At 39.3% G+C, this 20358-nt stretch overlaps 1 pseudogene; it reads right to left on the reverse strand.

Moving 5' to 3' along the window:
• Window positions 1-2922: 2922 nt before the first annotated feature.
• On the reverse strand, window positions 2923-17982 carry LOC122688510 (annotated as a pseudogene).
• Window positions 17983-20358: the final 2376 nt, after the last annotated feature.

Raw genomic sequence — 20358 nt, forward strand, 5'->3', positions numbered from 1 at the left:
GTTGGATATGACTTAGCAACTGAATAACAACAGCGACAACATTGTACTAAGTAAGAGTTAGGGCCCCAGACAAGAACTCCCTGGGTAAGAATCCTGCCCTCCAACTTACAAGCTGTGAAGCACTTTGTTCAAGGTCATTTAGCTAAACAAATACCTGAAACAGGGTGAACCATTTACTCTAACAGAGAAACATACACAGAGAGTACAATGGAAACTCTCTTTGAATGCTTACAATGCAAAAAGTATGCTAGGCATTATGCTGCATGCTTCACATATCTCACTGCATTTAATAAGAACATGGAAGACCTTGTACAGCTCCATACTTTTCATATATACTTTTTCACTTAATGAGACTATGATGGACTTGGAAAGTAGGTATTATTTCCTTATGTTGACTTCTTTGTGCATTACTTTTCTTATCTTTATAAGGATAGTGATGGTAAGTGCGTCTAAGGGGTATTATGAGGATTAAATGAAATAATTCAATACTGTGCTTAGAGTAAACTATCAATCAATGTTAACTATTACCTGAGAAATCGAAGAATGATTTGAAATAAAAGCTTATGGCCATTGAGACAGAATGATAAAATATCAAGGGGCCATATTCATATAGAAGAAGAAAAAGAAAGAGATCCAGCAGAGAGAAAATAGAACCATTTTTCCAGCTGGTTTATTAGATTAAAGTAGAGCAAGCTGACTAGCTGCAAAAATTGTGCTGTGTATCTATGACCACAAGTATAAAAATAGTACTGGTTTTTAGATTTTAAGCATCTTTGATAATTTATTGAAAAATCTTATAAAATGAATACTTTAAGCAATTATATGTGCACTGATTAAACCTCAGAAACTAAACTTTAATGAAGGAAAATCAGCTTAACTCTTAAGTGTACCAATCTAATGGAATCCAAGTCAGAAACTGCTAAATTTAAATTCTATGAAACTGAAAAATACACAGATGAAATTGCCTGTAAATATCAATTGGATGTCATTTTGATTTCTTAACCAGTTATATATATGTAAATAACCTTAATTTGCATAAAGAGAATATTAGATGAAAATGCAACTTTACCAGGAAAAACTTACAGGAAAATAATCTGTAGAAAGTAAAAGAGACAGTGTTCATCAAAATCAGACTGAACTGAAAACCTGAGTGCATGAGCTCTCAGACACAGCATTCCTCTAGTTCAATATTAGAGGAATATTAAAATTTTCTTCTATTGAACACTGAAATGATCCTTGACAAATCTAAGTGGCCATGATGATCAGTTTTCCCATGGTGAGGCATGGTCCAGTGAGGGTTGTGTTTAAACTGGTCTTTTTTTCTAATAGTTTATTGGGTCAAAAATACCTAATCACTTAACCTTCATTCTTGTGAGTACTCAATAGCTATTCCATTCCTGATATACTGGTAATTTTAATTTCTTTATTCTTTTGGTGTCCAGTCAAAGAGAAAATTTCAGAGATGAATTTCAAGCTATATTGTATAACTACTAAGGAAAATTTGGGTTCATTTTCTTATTTCAAATAATTTTTTTCATGGAGTTGGATTTCTGTGCTGTTTTGCATTTAGAGCTGTTCCTGAATACAGAATCAATTTGGGAAAGGATGAAATCCCAGAGTTTGGAAACTAAATGGCTGTTTATACGATGGAGACAATGTAAATCAGGAGATGGTTCTCAGTTAACACTGAAAAATACTAAAAAATGAAAAAAAGGGAAAAGTTCAGGAGACCTCTTAATGAAGAACTAACCTCCCACCCCAGCCAGGTAACATTTAGTAATTGACAGAAACTAGAGATGGCTGGTCTATATTGCTTTGCCTTTTTCCTATCATCAGCAGATATCTGTTTAAACATGGTGGTGGAAAGAAAGTTGGATGAGTGTGTGTGTGTGCGTGCACCTTTGTGTGTGTAAAAGAACAAAATCAGGGCCTGGGGAAAGGGTTCCACAGGGACCTTCTTTTCTGAAGGTTTAATTCTTAAGATGTGTCTGTGTGGTGCATCTGACACCCAAGGAAAAAGTCCAAGTTGCTGGAATTTTAATATTTGTTCTGCCTCTGTTTTTATTCTCTTTTCAAATTCCACTAATCTTTTAGGAAAGAAAATTGCTGAAATCTATGCAGTCTGCTGGGTTATTCTTGTGGAAACTAAAAAGTTAGTGTGGCAAAGGAAAGGAGATCCATTCTATCCATTCCTCTCCAGGTTCCAGTAATGCTGAGTTTCGTGTGAAGGTGTAGTGCTGAAGGGCACCCCAAAGGGAAGCCCTCGTGAAAAGAGCAGCCCCTGGAGAGAAGGTGGCAGTAAGAGCAGGCTCGGACTGCTCCCAGAGGACACAAACCACCATTTTCGTGAAGGAGGAGGTAGTGACTCCAGGAACTCCTGGGATCCATCCCCACTATCATTCCTTTACCTCCTTCCCTGATATATTTTCTCCATTACCCTTATCACCATTCTCATATTATATACTCAAAATTCATGAGGGCAGGGTTTTTATCTTTTATGCTCACTACTGTGCATCCCCGGTCTTAGAACAACGCCTGTGTCTACTGGTCACTCAGTGAATATATGAGGAATGCTGATGCAGATGAGAAATGAAAGCACCCAGTTCCCTCCTGTCTGTGCCCGCAGTATCCAGTCTTAGTCTGAGCTGTCCATCCCACTGGGACAGTCACATTTGCACAGGTTTCGTATACCACAGGGAGAGGATAGCACCGCCAACTGTTTCCTTCAGCAAATTTTGCTTTATGCCTTACCCTGACACCCTTGGTCTTTCAGAATCCTCTCACTTGCTCACATACCACCTATTATTTGCTAAAGGAATGTGTCTGAGTTATTCTGGCTTACCCCTTCATTGATCTCAGGCAGAGGTGCTACTCCTGGAACCACAGATAGGACTTCTTTTTTGCTGACTTCCTGAGACTTTTTCAAATGCTGCTTTCACCAATTTTGCATTTGTCATCATCATCTTGGACACCTTCCACATCGCTGCTCTCCCTCTCTCTCAGAGACAATGGCTGGTTCTCTGATGCTGATTTTGGGAAAGAAACAAGCACTCCAAGCTAAAAACTGTTTCTAGAAGGGCAGGCAGGCTTCCCAGATGGCACAGTGGTAAAGAACTTGCCTGCCAATGCAAAAAGCACAAGAGACTTGTGTTTGATCCCTGGGTTGGGAAGATCCCCTGGAGAAGGAAATGGCAACCCACTCCAGTATTCTTGCCTGAAGAATGCCATGGATAGAGGAGCTTGACAGGCTACAGTCAATGGGGTCGCAAAGAATCTGACATGATTGAGTGACTGAGCACACACACAAAAGGGCAGGCACCTGAATTCTATAATCTCCGACTCTCATTCTGATAACTTGGGAACTGAGAAAAAAGAAATCTGGCCAGGGCCATTAACAGTTCCTTGCCTGCTGGTACATTTGTGAGTGAAACAACATCAGAGGCTTCCTCCTTCAGCACATCATTGCAGCTCTCTCTGACCCCTCTGGCCCTTTGCTGTCTATTGCAAATCTTGTACTTGGAACTAATTATGGTTCTGTGCTTGATTCTTGGGTTTGATTCTTGGGCTGCCTGGTCCAGGACCAGGACTCTTAGTTCTCTTTAACCACAGCCTCAAGCTAGTTCTGCTTATTTATTTTTATTTTTCCTCACTGCTGCTACTCTTGGAGTTGGAGAGGTTGAACTCAAAGGGTTTCTTCTCCTGCCTTTTCACTCCCTATTGAGGATGCTTGGCTTCTACCAGAGTAGGGATGAGAACGAGAAGCCAAACACCTTAACCCTTGTGTAACAGAGCACTGGCTCTGCTGATGGCAGAAATACAATTGACTCCAAGGAGATTTAGACAAACACTCCACAGACCCGTGACACTCACTGTCACCATTGCTCTAGGCCAACTTTCAGCAGCTGATAAACCTTCCCTTTTCCAATCAGACTTAGGCTGTGGAACCATTTTCCTAAAGCACATGCACACTATCTAAGGAACTCTGTCTTTTCTTGTCCAGGACAGCATTAGATTCCCACAGATTAGAGGGCTGGGAAAGTCTAGAGGGGTTTCTTTGGGACTCTGTCCTTGGAATAAAGCACCGTTCACAGCTAAGCTTTCCCCACAGGGACACTCAACCTTGGAGAACTTAGTACATATTTGGTATCCAGAGCAGCCTTGGGGGTAAGTAAGGAGGAATGTTATATTGCTCAATCAAACAGCAGCTTCAGGCCAGTTAGACGAAGGGGAAGGTGGGTAAGGTATTGCTTATACACCACGTGCCCACTTGGAACTCTTGGTGTCATCTTGGCTGTGATATCAACAATTCCCTATTTTTGTACATAGAAACAAATGCAATCTTTTGCACAGCTATTAATTTAAGTTTTAAAATATTTATGGGCCAACATTTACTGGAGTACAATGCCTACTCTATCCACTTTGTTGGACTAGGAGATGGGAGTGCTAAAGCTTCTAATGAACAAGACCTATTTCCTGCTTTACCAACAGTTTACTGTCTTGTAGGGGAGACAGATAAGTGCAGAAATAATATAAAAGGGTAAAAGGGGGGCATGACAAGCAATGAGTATGGGGTTTGAGAATCGAAGTAGCCAGCAAAAATTTCTAATTTTGAGCATTAATGTTACAGTGTATGTGGCTTTTATTTCTTTTGCAAAAGGAAGAATAAAAATTCTGTGATTTTTTTAAATAAGATTATTAAGTTGAACTACTTTCAACAACTTAGAGAAATTTGGATATTCATGAGAATAACACCTTTCTAAAAGAAATAAAGTTAATTTTCTACTCTTCTGCAAAGGAGGTCATTAATTATACATTTTAGATTTCATCAATTTCAGTTAGATGAGACTAACATTTTAACTAGATGTCAAAGAGACATAAGGTATTAAGTTAAATACACTGGATGACAATAAATGGTTATTAAAATACATAATTCTGTTACTCTAATAATTTTCTCACTTGGGTGTCTCATTGAAGGCTTCAGTTTCACATTTAGGCAGTCAAATCAATGTATAGCAATTCTGTGAGCTTTAAACAAAAGCTTTCAAACCATTGAGTCATTTCCAGATTAAGGACAGATGGATGGTGGTTTTTTTTTTTTTTTAGCACTTAAAAAAAACAAAATCAACAAAAACACTGGCATCCACAGCAGTAACTATCTATCTGCAAAAGAATCAACATACTTCTTATCATGCTCCCACTAGGAATTTACTATTTTTGAAATAGGAACTTTATCTTGAAAAAGTTTAATGCATGTGATCCTGTGTTTTGGTTATTCTCATTGCCAAAAAATGTAGGAAAAGAAAGAAGGAAAAGCTAAGAGTGCTAGCTGTTTGACTTGCTTAGTGATTTTCCCAGGTTGCTGTTCTGTGTTCATTATCTACTACTTTTCAAAAATTGCCCTCTGTTTGGACAGCCCCCTATCAAGATAAACAGGAGAGGTAGCACCATGCTCTCCCCAATGCTTCATGGATAGCCAGAGCCATCTCTCATTTTTCACATGGTCTTCTGCTCACTTGGCTGAGATTCACACATGGAGAATTGTTTCTTTTTAAAATTCTTTTTTTCTTCAAGAATCCAGTGAAAACTATTAATCAATTTTAATTGTTTTTATTAAACCAGTGTGGAAGACACAGGGGGAGCATTCACTTTCTAATGAAAATTTAAGTTAATCGTTTTCTAGAATATAGTTTGGGGATTAAAAAGTTACTTTAAAACCTCTGAATTCACACATTTGGAGGGAAATCTGAGTGGTCAAATTTGGATAATGGTGTGATGAGAGGCTGACACATGTGGGTTGCATCTGTCAGACCCTGCTTTTCTGTCCTACGGTCTATTCTATGAGCACAGCAAGGCAGTAAAGAGGAGTGAAGGAACTGTACCCCAGCAGGTAAGATGGTAAGTTAGACTCATCTTTGATTTTGGTCCTGCATGAAATACTCAGGCTACTCATACATATTTCCCCTGTAATTTTGCCATGTGTTTGTATTTGTTCAGTGTCTGGGAGATTTGTTCTGTCCCTGTTACATTCTGAGTTCTTCAAGAAGTATGGTTACTATCTTCCGCTTCCTGTTTCCCCACACAGAATCTATTTCATCACACCACACATGGTGGCTGTTTAATAATTGTTAACAGACTGACCATTTTTCTCTCAGTAGCTGATTGAGATTGGGTTCTCAGTATTTTTTTAATCTTCACTTTTTTCTATGAAAAATCAGTGACCTTAATCTGTAGTGTGGTACGCAAAGAAAAAGGATCACTAGAGTTGACATGAATTTGAAACAGCGAAGAAATGGGTGATCCAAATTGAAATAAACGACATGGAGACTTTATGCTTAAAAGAAGCCTCTGCTTTGTAAGTGGTCACTTACAAAACAATTGCCACTTATTTTTTGTTTCCAATTATGGACTTGATTTTCTTCTGAGTGGCTTTGAAAGAGCTGAGGAGATAAATTCCCAAATGAAGGGGCAAAAAAAAAAAAAAAAGACCTTTTAGTATTCTTTAAGAGGAAAAAAAATTACAATTTTGTAGGTTTTGGAGAGCTTCTCTTCTTTTCCTTTTCATTCTGTCATCTTTTTGCTTTATTAGAAAACAAGTACCCATCTGTTTTTTACGTGAAAAGAAAATGTTTCTTAATTGTGTTTATATAAAAGCCAATAGTTCCAAGCAACACGATTAAGGCAATAAATAAATGATTTCAAGAAAGTACTTATAAAGTACACTACCCTTCAAGTTTTCAGTTTTTCTCAAATTCTCAAGTTTCTTGGGTAAAATTCTTCTTGATTTCCCTATTGCTATTAATTTTCATTGCAATAATTGCTGAAAAAGGAAGGTCAGTAGAAGAAAAGTGAATCATGGCACAAAAGAGAAAATTTTAAGCAGCTACCTGAGCTAGGGCTTATCTTTCAGAAGGGCAATTAGATAAATGCAGAGCCAAAGGAACTAGTATTTAAAAATCCATTTTAGCCATGTCCTCACAGGAAAAGACTATGTCTAGACAGCATGGTCTATTAGTCTGGTCAGAAAAAGTTAGATTTTTCAATGTGATAGAAAAATTTCCCCACATTATTATACTGTAATACAGAGTCTAGAAATATCAATTCTAACACATGAAATAGTTGAGATAATCCCTCAAACTTTCACTGGTTAAATGTTTCAGTTCAACTCTTTGTTAGATGGTCCTTGTTGATTCAGTTCAGTTCAGTCACTCAGTCATGTCCGACTCTTTGCGACCCCATGAACCGCAGCACACCAGGCCTCCCTGTCCACCCACCAACTCCTGGAGTCCACCCAAACCCATGTCCATTGAGTCAGTGATGCCATCCAACCATCTCATCTTCTGTCGTCCCCTTCTCCTCCTGCCCTCAATATTTCCCAGCATCAGGGTCTTTTTCAATGAGTCAGCTCTTCGCATCAGGTGGCCAAAGCATTGGAGTTTCTGCTTCAATATCAGTCCTTCCAATGAACACCCAGGACTGATCTCCTTTAGGATGGACTGGTTGCATCTCCTTGTAGTCCAAGGGACTCTCAAGAGTCTTCTCCAACACCACAGTTCAAAAGCGTCAATTCTTTGGTGTTCAGCTTTCTTTATAGTCCAACTCTCACATCCATACATGACCACTGGAAAAACCTTGGTGATTTACTCACTTGAATACACTACTTTTAGTGCATACAGTTTAGGGCTTCCCTGGTAGCTCAGTGGTCAAGAATCTGCTTGCTGATGTAGGAGATGTGGGTTTGATCCCTGAGTGAAACTAGAGAAATAAATGGTATCTGAGATGGGTGTGAGCATTCTGAGAATTAATCCTCTGTTAATCGTTATTCTATTAACTAACAGATACCGTGAACGGGGTATGAGGTACACTTCTGAGAATGAGTAGAGATTATCTCAGTCTTGGTGAAGGCCAATAGAGAAGAAACCTTAGATATCTTTGAATTTGACTAAGGGAGAACAGAATAGATTTTTCACTATCTAGTTGAGGAAGTGGAAAGGAGACCTGAAAGTAGAAATGGGTCACCCACGTATATGAGGTTTAAAAAGAAAATGGAATTATAAAAAGAAGAGAATAGAATGTATTTTCAGCTTCCTGTGTCCGTATTTTATACCTAGCAATCTTGAAGAGAACTTTTTTTTTTTAACCTTCAGTTGGTGTTTCAGTATGAGAAGCCAATAACAAAAGCAATAAATCCCATCCTCATTCCATTCTGAAGTCCTGGTCTCCTTTAGCTTATTAACATGGCTTAGGAAACCCAGTAAAATATGTAAGGTTATTGATGGTGATGGTGTAGCCAAGACCAGTATATAGTTTAGCAATAATACATGTGAATATCGTTCAGCATGAATTAATAGTTGTATACATATACTTAATTTGTGTATTCAAGTATACTTCAATTTCCTCTAGATATACTGATGGCCAATATTAAGAAAGATTAAAAAAATTATCAAATTCACACATTTTCTCCATAACACATGGTTAATTATATAGCTGAGGGATCAAAGTCCTATGCTATGAAAGTATGTTTGCTTTTTACACCAGGGAGCCAAGTTCAGCAGCACTTGAGGAATTTAAACAGAAACTGTTTACTAGTCAGAGGCCTGGTAAAGGACATAATTAGATAAATGCCTAGGGAATAGAAAGACAAGCAAGGGCACAGTCCCATCAACTTTTGCTAATAGTTCTTTTTCCTTAGTGCCTTCTACATGGGTTCCATCTTTCCTCTGTAAATTGGTCAGTTTTTTGTTGCGAGCCAGAGAACTTACTCTGGTTAGTTTAAAGAGAGAGAGAGATTTATTAAGGCAGTTCAGGTAACGCACACACTTTCTGCAGGAGCCATCAGACCAGGTCTGAATGTAACACATTCTTAAACAATAAACTGCTGCAGAATTGTTATTACCAGGAGTACACCGCTGGCACCCTCCACCGATTGCACTTGGTGCCATGTGTCAGACACCTTCTGAAGAATCAGATAATACCACTCCACATTTGCCAGAAGATCAATTTCCCCACATGTGGCCACTGGTTCACGTTTCTACCTTCTATGCTTTACTTCTGGAGTCTTCTATGGGTGTATCTGCTTGGCACAACCAAGGTCAGATGCTTGTACTGTAGCTGCAAGTGAGACTGGAAGGAGTAGTATTTCTACTGTGGCAGGGATAGATTCATAATATGAGAACCAACTTAAATCCTGAGAATGTTTACAAGATATCAGCAGCTACAAATGATAAAGTTCTAAAGGCTATGACTAAAGAAACTTAGTGAGGACACATTTATTTCAGGATGAGCTAGAAATTAAAATTAGGTGGCACATTAACAGGATGTGCTGACTAAAAGTTGGAGGGTAAGATCTTTTTTGAATCTTGACATGTAGGATTTGGACAAATTGTAATTTCTAAGTTGCAAACATGCAAAATACCTAGGGATAAACCTAGCATGAAATATGCATAACCTATGAATAAAGTGACAAAATGTGCTGAGAGGCATAAAAGAAGACAAAGAATGGGAAGACATCTTTTCTTGGCTAGAAACAATCACTAATATTAAGAATTCCATAATCTCAAAGTCAATCAAATGGTGACTGTTGCTGTTCAGTCACTAAGTCATGTCCAACTCTTTATAACCCCAGGGACTTCAGCACACCAGGCTTCCCTGTCTTTCACTATCTCCTGGAGTTTGCTCAAATTTATGTCCATTGAGTCGGTGACACTATGTAACCATCTCATCCTCTGTCGCCCACTTCTCCTCCTACCCTCAATCTTTTCCAGCATCAGGGTCTTTCCCAATGAGTTGGCTCTTCACATCAGGTGGCCAAAAGTATTGGAGCTGCAGCTTCAGCATTAGTCCTTCCAATGAATATTCAGGATTGATTTTCTTTAGCATTGACTGCTTTGACCTCCTTGTAGTCCAAGAAACTCTCACATCTGTACATGACTACTGGAAAAACTAACTTTGACTATACAGACCTTTGCTGGCAAAGTGATGTCTCTGCTTTTTAATATGCTGTCTAGGTTTGTCATAGCTTTCCTTCCAAGGAGCAAGTGTCTTTGAATTTCACGGCTGCAGTCATGGTCCAGAGTGATTTTGGAGCCTAGTAAAATAAAATCTATCATTGTTTCCACTTTTTCCCCTTCTATTTGCCATGAAGTGATGGGACTGGATGCCATGATCTTAATTTTTTGAATGTTGAATTTCAAACCAGCTTTTTCACTCTCCTCTTTCATCCTTATCAAGAGGCTCTCTAGTTCGTCTTCACTTTCTGCCATTAGAATGATATCTGCATATCTGAGGTTGTTGATATTTTTCCTGGCAACCTTGATTCCAGCATGTGATTCATCCAGCCCAGCGTTTCTCAAGATGTACTCTGCATATAAGTTAAATAAGCAGGGTGACGATAAGTTAAATAAGCAGGATGACAAGCAGGGTGACAGTCTTTTCATACCATTCATGGATCACAGCCTTGCCATGGCTAAGGGACTTGGATAACTCAATGAAGCTATGAGCCATGCCATGCAGGGCCACCCAAGATGGACAGGTTATAGTGGAGGGTTCTGACAAAATGTGGTCCACTGGAGGAGGGAATGGCAACCCACTCTATATTCTTGCTGGGAGAACCCCATAAACAGTATGTAATGTGTGAATGGTAACCTTAGTCGTAATTTCAAATGGGATTTTTTTAAGAGAACTTGGCTAAATGATTCTAAAGATTTCTTACCTAAAAATAATATCGATCATAGTATCTCCAACAATACTGTGAAAAACATAATAGTCAATAAGTGTAACAGCTAATAAAATTCTGAAAAACAAAACTGATAAAGGGTAATTTTCTCTAGTATCAAGGCATTAGTAAGCAAAGCAATGTGATTTTGCTAGGACAGGAACAGACAGAGGATGAGATAAAACAATAAGTCTAGAAGGACACTCAAGTTAGTGGAGGAATAAAATATATGATAAAGATGATGATATCAAAAGATGGATTCTTTAATGAATAATGTTAAGAAAACTTGTCATTCAGAAATGAAAAAGAACTCACTATATTAACATAAAATCCAAATAAATTAAAGATTTAATGTAAAAGCTAAAGCACTGAATTAAAAGACAAAAACCAAGTGTGGCCAGTATTACACTCTTGTGGTAGAGAAAGCCTTTTACCATCATATACTCACACAGACACACAGACACACACACACACTCTTCTTCATATATACTCAAAAAAAAATTAAGATATTTAAGTATAAAAAATTTTTTAAAATCGATTACAGCTAAAAAAGCCATGAAAAACAACAGGAAAAATATAAAACAAATTGGGATAACTATTTGAAACAAATGTTTGAGAACATATCTGAAAATAAAACCAGGTGACAATACATTCTTGTGTTTATGGAAAACAGTTTTCAATCTTTTCACACACACGCAACATATATGGACTGACAATCTGTGTCTCTTCCATAATTTAGTCCATTTATAGAATTGTCACTGGCTGCATGTTTTATAGAAACTAGTGAAGCTATGCTGAAAATTTGTTAGAGTTGGTTAATTCATCTGGCAAATTTTTAAAGTTCAAGGAATATAGTTGTTTTTTAAAAAAGAGTTTGTTGTCTGGTGTATTAAATTAAGTTTTCTATATTGACTATGTTTCCCCTGAACAAAAAAAAAATGTTTAGATAAAGTTGCATTTCCATAAAAAGTAATGAAAAGTCTGCTAGTATTATGCAGACTCTTCTGACTTCTTTTGCTTCACTGGATCTGAGGAAGAGAAGGCAGGATTTTTAAAGGGGGGATTGTGTTCCCTTCAGATTGTTATTCTAAATCTGACTTGATGGCAGAACCCAAAGTACATCATCTCCCAGAGAAAGCTAGCTGCTTGCCAGACTGCTCTGTTACAATTGAACTGTAAATGGCTCACATCAGCACATTCTGTCAACTTTATATAAACCCCACTTTATGTAATGTGATTATAGATCCCCTGAACACTGCTCTGTACCTGCAGCTTGCAAACTGATTCTCTTGATATTTTCTATCAGCTATGATGACCAGGAAAAGCAGCATGGGCTGGTGTTGAGCACATTGACAGCCTGGAAAATCCCATGGACGGAGGAGCCTGGTGGGCTGCAGTCCATGGGGTCACGAAGAGTCAGACACGACTGAGTGACTTCACTTTCACTTTTCACTTTCACACTTTCATGCTTTGGAGAAGGAAATGGCAACCCACTCCAGTGTTCTTGCCTGGAGACTTCCAGGGATGGCGGAGCCTGGTGGGCTGCCATGTATGGGGTCACACAGAGTTGGACACGACTGAAGTGACTTAGCAGCAGCAGCAGATGCCCGCTTCGTTTCATTTTTTCTATAAGTCTGTTACCCCATGTTCAAAAGGGAGTAGGTAACTGAGTCCTTTCTTCCATTTACTCCTAAACTTTACTCCTTGATCCCTGTATCTATCACACCCAGAGATGTTTTGGGGCTAGCTTACATTGACCAAAGGCCATGAGCACCTCATATGAAGTGAGTGATCCATGTGGTCAACATGCCTGTCTGCATAATGTGATTTATCCAGGAAAGCTTCACTCTCCATGGCTCTTTGACAATATGATCCACTCTTGTCCCTGACAAGGCTGACTTGATGGTGTGAAGAGCTCTTGGGAGTTTCAGTTCAGATCAACAAACATTTATTGAGCCTCTGTTGTGTGCAGGCCCTGAGTGAGGCATTGGGGATGCCAAGACATATGATGCACGATGCCCCTTTTGTGGAGGTAACAGTGGGAAGACAGAGACAAACCTGAGTTTCAATGTAATATGATTAGTGCTAAGACTGCTGAATGCTGCATATAGGAGGGGGTACTTAGTTTAACCTGGAAAGTTAATCCAGGAAAGGTTTCTTGCAGAAATGATGCCTGAGCTGAGTCTTGAAGATTGAAAAGAATTGTATAGGTAGGAAGGGAAATTCATACAAAAAGTATAGCCTGAAAAACATCAAAAAGATGTGAAACAGCATGGGCACATAGGCAGGGAAACTCCCAGAATTCAGAATTCCTGGAAGGAAAATCTTCAGATGTGGGTGGGAGATGAGGATGAAGAAGGAAACAGATGTCAAACTGAGAGGGAACTGGATGATGTATAATAAAGCCCAACAATAAAGCCTTTATTCTATAGGAAGTGCTGAGTCTTTTATTCCTTGCTTTCTCTCACACTCACCCACATTCAATCCTTCAGCAAATCTTCTTGATCAGATATGCCAAATTTGACTACCATCACCATCCTAGTGCAAGCTACCAAGGATCACAGCAATAGGTCCATGGTTATAGTGGGAATAAGCCTTCCATTTTGGCTCCTCTAAAGTCTACCCTTTTCACAGAAGCGAGAGTGGTCCTTCTAAAATATAAATCAGATAATGGCATTCCCCAGTAAGTGCTCAAACCTCCCACGGCTAGAATAAAATCTATATTCTTACCAAGGCCTGGAAGGCAAGTCTTTACTTGAATTGGCCTGTGCTCTGCTCCCCACTTTGCCTTCATCCTCCTTCCACACTGGGTTCCAACCTCATAGGCCGCCTTGATGTGCTGGAACATGCAAACACCTCTGTGACTCAGCCTTTTGCACTCGTTAATCGCTCTGCCTGGAGTACGCGTGCTAATCGCTGTCCATCTGTCTCACGGCTGACCCTTTCCCCTCACTCCCTTCTGCTGAGAAATGACCCTCCTGACTACCCTTTCTAAAATATCCCCACCTCCATCACTCTCTCTTTCCCGCTACATATGTCACTGTGGAGTTGTCTTCTTACTGCCTGTCTCACTCACTCACTCACTCACACTGTGAGTGAGAATACTGTATTCCCAGTGCAGGAGCATGAATTGATGAATGAATTCAGAACCATTCAACACTTGGGAGTGAAAGGGTCATTTGCGTATTTCAGACAAGCCACTCTGGCTGCACCATGAAGAATGTAGGTAAGTGGATATATTCGGGGTGGGGATGGGGGTAGACAGGAATTCGAGAGACCAGTTTGGAAGTTCCCGTGTTAGTCTAGGTGAGCAGTATAAAGGACTGAAGTAAGGCAGTGGTATTTGGCATGAAGAAAGAGGAGATAGATTTGAGAAGTGTTTTGGAGATAAAAATTGGCCAAACATGATCAAATTACATCTGGGTCTCTCTTCAGATTCTTGGCTACAAAGGGGATGCTAAAGGATGCTGGAACTGGTAGTGGTCCAGAATGAAAGGGAGCAGGATGATGTTGCCTGAGTGCCTTCTGAGACCAGTGCTTTTCCATTTCAGCATTTCCCTGGATTAAAACTGCTAAGGCATTCATGTGTCCCTTGTGTAGCACATAAGCAGTGTCTTGCTGTATATCCCTATGACTACAATGAGTTGGATGTATTTTTGGCACCAGATAGATGTTCAATAATAGTTTTAATGATAGTTTCTACAGCAATTGGGTTTACCCTGGAGGCTGCCCATCTCTCTAATGACTAGGGCCAAGCCAACTTATTTTATAAGATCTGGCAAAATTACAGTGTGAACTGGTAATGCCGTGGGCTGTTATACAAATTATACCAGGTCTGTCTCTGAGGAACTTATCCAAGCCTCTGGAGACTTCAAGAATACTAACTTCAAAGGAAGTACGTGTTATTATAAATACTACAAACCAGTTATCTAGCAAAACAAGAAGCAGACCCACAGTGCCTCACTGTAGAAGTGTTTGATCTACTTGAAATTTCTGAAAATAAATTTGAGCTGTTGAAATTGACATTTTTCAATTAGAAATTGTGGTAGAGTGTCACAATTTTTTTTCAAAATGGTTTGGGAAAGTTCTTTTTAGCTTGGGAAAATTTATTATTTTAGCCAAGGAAAGAATTGTGTGGCCTCAAATCTATAAACTTTCTATCCAAGAGAGATTATGAAATTATTTTGGATGATTGAGACAGAGGTCGTTCCAAAGAAAAGGTTTATCACATGGGTGATTTAAAACACTACTAAAATTGCCTTTCTAAGCAATGACCTAGAAATCTGACAATGTGATAATGAATTCTCAAACAAATAAAACAAACAAACACAAAAATCACACTGGAACATTTCACAATTGGCAGGACAAAAACTGGCAACAGCTGACTTCTGGAAAAGTGAATTGAATCTTATAGCATTAAAATGAGTTTGCGGACTATAACATGAAGTCAACACTTCTGTGAGAATTTTGGAATGCTCAATTTCCCACAATCTCATCATTTTTCTGCCTGACAATTGTAATTATTCTTCACCAACTTGACAGTCAAACCTGCTTCCTGTAGTGATAATATACCTGCTACCATCCTGACCATATTGGATAAATGACTTTTTCTTTGATAGGTTTGTTCATTTTGAACCTAACTTTCTATGTTATTCTAACCACTCTCTTACATTATTCATTAACTAATTGCCATCCATATCCCTTTTTTTGCCTTTTTAAAATATCTTTTTCTCCATGACTGAATATACAAAGATAATGGAAGTAAAATATTCTTCTGCTGTAAAGATGGGTGGAATAGATCAAAATCTACTTGTCGGATTTTCTTTAAATAGTCCTCCAGAGCAACCGTCTGCGCAAAAGCAGGAAATGCTTTCACAGGAACACTTTCGTGGAAGGACCTAGTATGCTTTAGGTGCAAGTGTGCCTGGCTGGCAATATCATACACCACATCTCTCACATTTTCATTTTGGCTCTTTTGTAGAAAATCCTCTTGTGAAACACCATGCAGCATACAAATACCCATGGGAAGGAACAGCTTTCTTCTGTTACCATGACAGGGTGTTGCTCTCAAGCAAGTGACAATGCCTTGTGTTTTTCCAATGTGATTTGTGGCATGATCTGTATGAAGATCCTTTATACCCAATATTTCTAGTGTTAGATAAAGAAGATAGCTCTGAGTGTTTTTAGCATAATTTCCTAGTTCCTGGATGTTATGATATACTTTGTCATCCAAATTCTTTTCTCTTTCATCAGTGATTTTCACAAGCCATCTTTTAGTCAGATTATGTTTTCTGACAGCCTTCCATAGTTCAGTGGCCACACGCTGATGTGGTGGACTGTCACAGTATAAATCATTCACAGTTTATTTTTTTTCTCCCCCAAAACTGCATTTGCATCAGTCCAATTGTTTTCTCAGAGACAGAGTCCTTAACTAGCCTGAGCCAATTCCACACTGAAGGCTCTCAGTGCAAAAACAGAGCTTCTGGATTCGGCAGGGAGAAGCAGGGAGCACAAACAGCCTTCACAATCTTGTTTCCACAGTGACTCCAAGCAGTAGTGGCCAGTGCCTGAGGTGTCAGGTCCGCTGGCCATGGCCACACTCCGCCTGGAGAGCTGCCAGATGCGTGCCCACAGGCCCAGGGGCGGCCAGCGGCAGGACAGGTCAGGGATGCCAAGCTGTAGTGGTCCCCACGTCAAGCCTACGTAGAGACCGCCAGGACACCCACCGCCATCCGTATTTCTGACAGTAGTTTGCAACTTCAGAAAAAAATAAAGAGATATAAGCTTGTCTCCCTGATTATAAAGAAAAGACTACTTCATTTATGTCACATATTAAAGCTAATTAATGACTGAAGCAAGTTACCACATACTACTTCAGAAAACACTGGACATTATTGTATGCTTCCAAAACATCTAAGGTCAAGAAGTAATCATGGATTTAATGAATAAGACATTGTAAAAGAATCTAATTCTGAACAGCTTGAGAATATATGGATGGGACACTAAGGCCAGGTCATATGCTTTAAAAAAGAACAATAATAGTTAGAATAATTATAAAGCAAAAGTGCTTGATAGTGATAAAAGTTACTGATTTGAAATCCATTTACTTAATTATTAATTCAATAAGTTTTTACTTATTGAAGGTGACATTTGAGTAAGACTTAAAGGAGGTGGTGGAGTGAACTTTGCAGAGATATAACCCAAGGAAACAGTTTTCTAAACAGGAGGAATTGCCAGTGCAAAGCCTTTGAGGAAAGACCACACCTCGAGTATCGGAGGAGGGGCAAGGAAGAGCATACATGCTGCGGGCTGGAGCAGAGCAATGCACTAGGGGCAGGGGGATGAGGTATAGGGTGACAGGATGCATACAGGCCAATGTGGGAATTCTGATTTAAGTTTTAAAGATTCAGTCTGTCTAGTATATTGAGAATAGGTTGTAGGGGGCATATGTGAAATTAAGGAGACTCTTTCAGTTCAATTCAGTTCAGTTTAGTCACTCAGTCATGTCCGACCCTTTGTGACCCCATGGACTGCTGCATGCCAGGCCTCCTTGTCCATCACCAACTCCCGGAGTTTACTCAAACTCATGTCCATTGAGTCAGTGATGCCATCCAACCATCTCATCCACTGTCGTCCACTTCTCCTCCCACCTTCACTCTTTCCCAGCATCAGGGTCTTTTCCAATGAGTCAGCTCCTCACATCAGGTGGCCAAAGTATTGGAGTTTCAGCTTCAACATCAGTCCTTCCAATGAATATTCAGCACAGATTTCCTTTAAACAGGAGACTCTTTAAGGGGATAATATAGGATGGTACTTTTGACAGGTGGCAGCAGTGAAAGTGGTGACCAGTGATCAGATTCTGGATGTATTTTAAAAGTATAAATTCTTTACCTCTGTTGGGTAGATTGGCGACATGAGAGAAAAATGCAAGGACAACCCTTGGAGTTTTAGTGAGCAACTGGAAGGAAAGAGTTGTCCTTTCTGTTAGATTTTTAGGAACGCTGTAAAAGATTACCACAAACTGGATGACTTCAAATGACAGAAATGTATTCTGTCACAGTTCTGGAGACTGTAAGTTCAAAATGTTAGTGCTGGTGAGCCTGCACCGCCTCTGAAGGTTCTAGGGGAGAGTCCAGTTCTGTGTCTCCCCCAGCTCTGGTGTCTGTTGGCTTTCATTGACACTCCGCGGCTGTACTGTCCCAATCTCTGGTTCTGCGGTCACACTGACTCCTGCTCTCTGCCTCTTGAGGTGCTTGTCTTAGGCCCGCCATGGGGTAATTCAGGATGATTCCACCACAAATCCTTACTGAAAGTCTCCTTTACTAAATAAGGTAATGTTCACAGGGTCTAAGGATTTTGGGGGGCTCATTATTCAACCCACTACACCATTCATTAAAATGAAGGAGATGGTGAGAAAAGCAAATGAGGTGAGAGGGAGGGATGTATATAATTTTAATTTTTGCTGAGAGGGCACCTGGTGGCTGCCGGAGTTGTTGACTCAAATAATTAGTTATTATTATTAAAGATATTCATTATATTGGTCATGTAAAAGAAAAGATTATAAAATCCCTATAAAAATCCAACATTCTGCCCCAATGTAGCCATTAGCTTCATTCTTCATTTAACATTTTAACTCAAGTTGTTAAAACAAGTGAGTTGTTCACGTTTGAATTTTATTTCCTCTCCCTTCCACCAATCTGTGTTTTATTTAAAAAAAAAAAAAAAAACGATTTATTAACTATTTGGTGTCTAGAATGTGCAATTCACCATGCTAGGCAATTCAGACTTGCAAAGATAATTAAGAAATAATTTCTTTCACTAAAGAACACACAGATAATAATTTGGCTCAGACTAGTCCCTCCAATACACACACATTCTGTCCTAATGTGATTTAGTATGCATATAGCTTATTTACAGTAGGTATTTGCCGTGTGGGAACATAGGTGGCTGGCTTTCCTTTGGTAATTAAGATTTACAGGGGTCACAAATCCAACTGTTTCTTTCACACAATCTCTTTCCCTCGTTACATTGAGAAGGTTTAGGCAATCATAGATAGTGAGCTGTAGGCTCCAAAAGTGCTTCGAAATGCGGGAACAAGACACCAGAATGAATACATGGTGGGTGGAATCAGTTTATTTGAAGAAGCTTTTCCTAGAAATAACCCATCCTACACTCTGATTTGGAGAAGAGAGAGTTTGCTGAAGAGACAGAAGTGCCGGAAAACAAGCACCATAAAATGTAACTAATGTAAAAGAAACTGTAATCCTGGAAATGGAAACATGTTAGAGACAAATGATACTTATGGAGTTGAGGAAAATCAAAGTTGGTGCATAATTTCAGTGTTTATCCCTGACTGTTCAACAGGGGCAAGAGACTATGTTTTACATCACTAGTAATCATGACTAGATCTCTTGAAAGGTGATGAATTCTCTGACTTATCGGATAGCTTGATTTAAATAGTTCACGGGACTGTCTAACCTCCTTTGCAATGAACCTGGGCTCCGCAGATGGCAGACTGTGATTATAGAGGGCTTGGAGGGCAGTGCCTGACATATAATATAACCCCTACAAAGATTAGCTGTTATTATGGATTATTATTTTATTTTCCTGGCTACTTTATTATTTCTCCCAGTGTGATCAAACTGTTGGAGGTGAAACTGAGTTTGTAAACCTTCTTGGCCCAGTCTAGACTGTGATGATTCTGGTCAGGATGTGATTAGTTATTTATAACCACTCCTGAAGGTGAGGTTAACCAGTTCTCTCTTAATATTATGACAAGAATATTTCCTCACACTGAGCTCATATTTGTTAATAACTGTCATGTATCATCACCTAATGATTGTCTCTTTGTTTAATCACACTGAAACACTGTTCTATTATGCCCTTCTTTCACAAACACCTTTCAATAGGTCAACAGTACCCTCCAAATAGTCTAAAATCCTTAAAGCAGTATTTAAGATCTGCTTGTTACCATTTGATTCCGAAGTGATTCCAACTTACTTTTCACATCACACAACTATTTTATTTCCAGGTGACCACCAAAATAGATTACTAATCATTCCTCCTTTATAAATGTATGCTATCCTGCCTCTATGCCTTTGCTTATGTACTTCCCGGAGTGATCCAACTTCCTACAGTTACTCATCTCTTATTAGGCTCCTTACTGTTGCTCAAAGGCCAGCTCAAAGGCCGTCTCCTCCACCAAACATTTCTAGTTCCCTCAAGCTGGAAATGACGGCTGTAAAACACTGAAGATCATGGGTCTACTTTTATAATGTTTGCCATTTCACAGTAATTTGTCTACACGTGGGAGACGCAGTGTGCTATCACAGGAAGGAGCTACTGCTCCTTAGACTCAGATCCACAAGCACTACTTACTAGTTTTATAAACCTAGTGAATGAAAGTCAATCAGTTGTGTCCGACTCTGTGACCCCATGGACTATACAGTCCATGGAATTCTCCAGGCCAGGATACTGGAGTGAGTAGCCATTCCCTTCTACATGGGATCTTCCTAACCCAAGGACGGAACTCAGGTCTCCCACATTGCAGGTGGATTCTTTACCAGCTGAGCCACCAGGGAAACGCTTAATAAACCTAACCATCACATAAACTCTTGAGCTTAGTTTCTTCATCTGTAAAATAAGAA

This window comes from Cervus elaphus, chromosome 33 (genome assembly GCF_910594005.1).
Source record: "Cervus elaphus chromosome 33, mCerEla1.1, whole genome shotgun sequence".
In the NCBI taxonomy this organism is placed as follows: domain Eukaryota; kingdom Metazoa; phylum Chordata; class Mammalia; order Artiodactyla; family Cervidae; genus Cervus; species Cervus elaphus.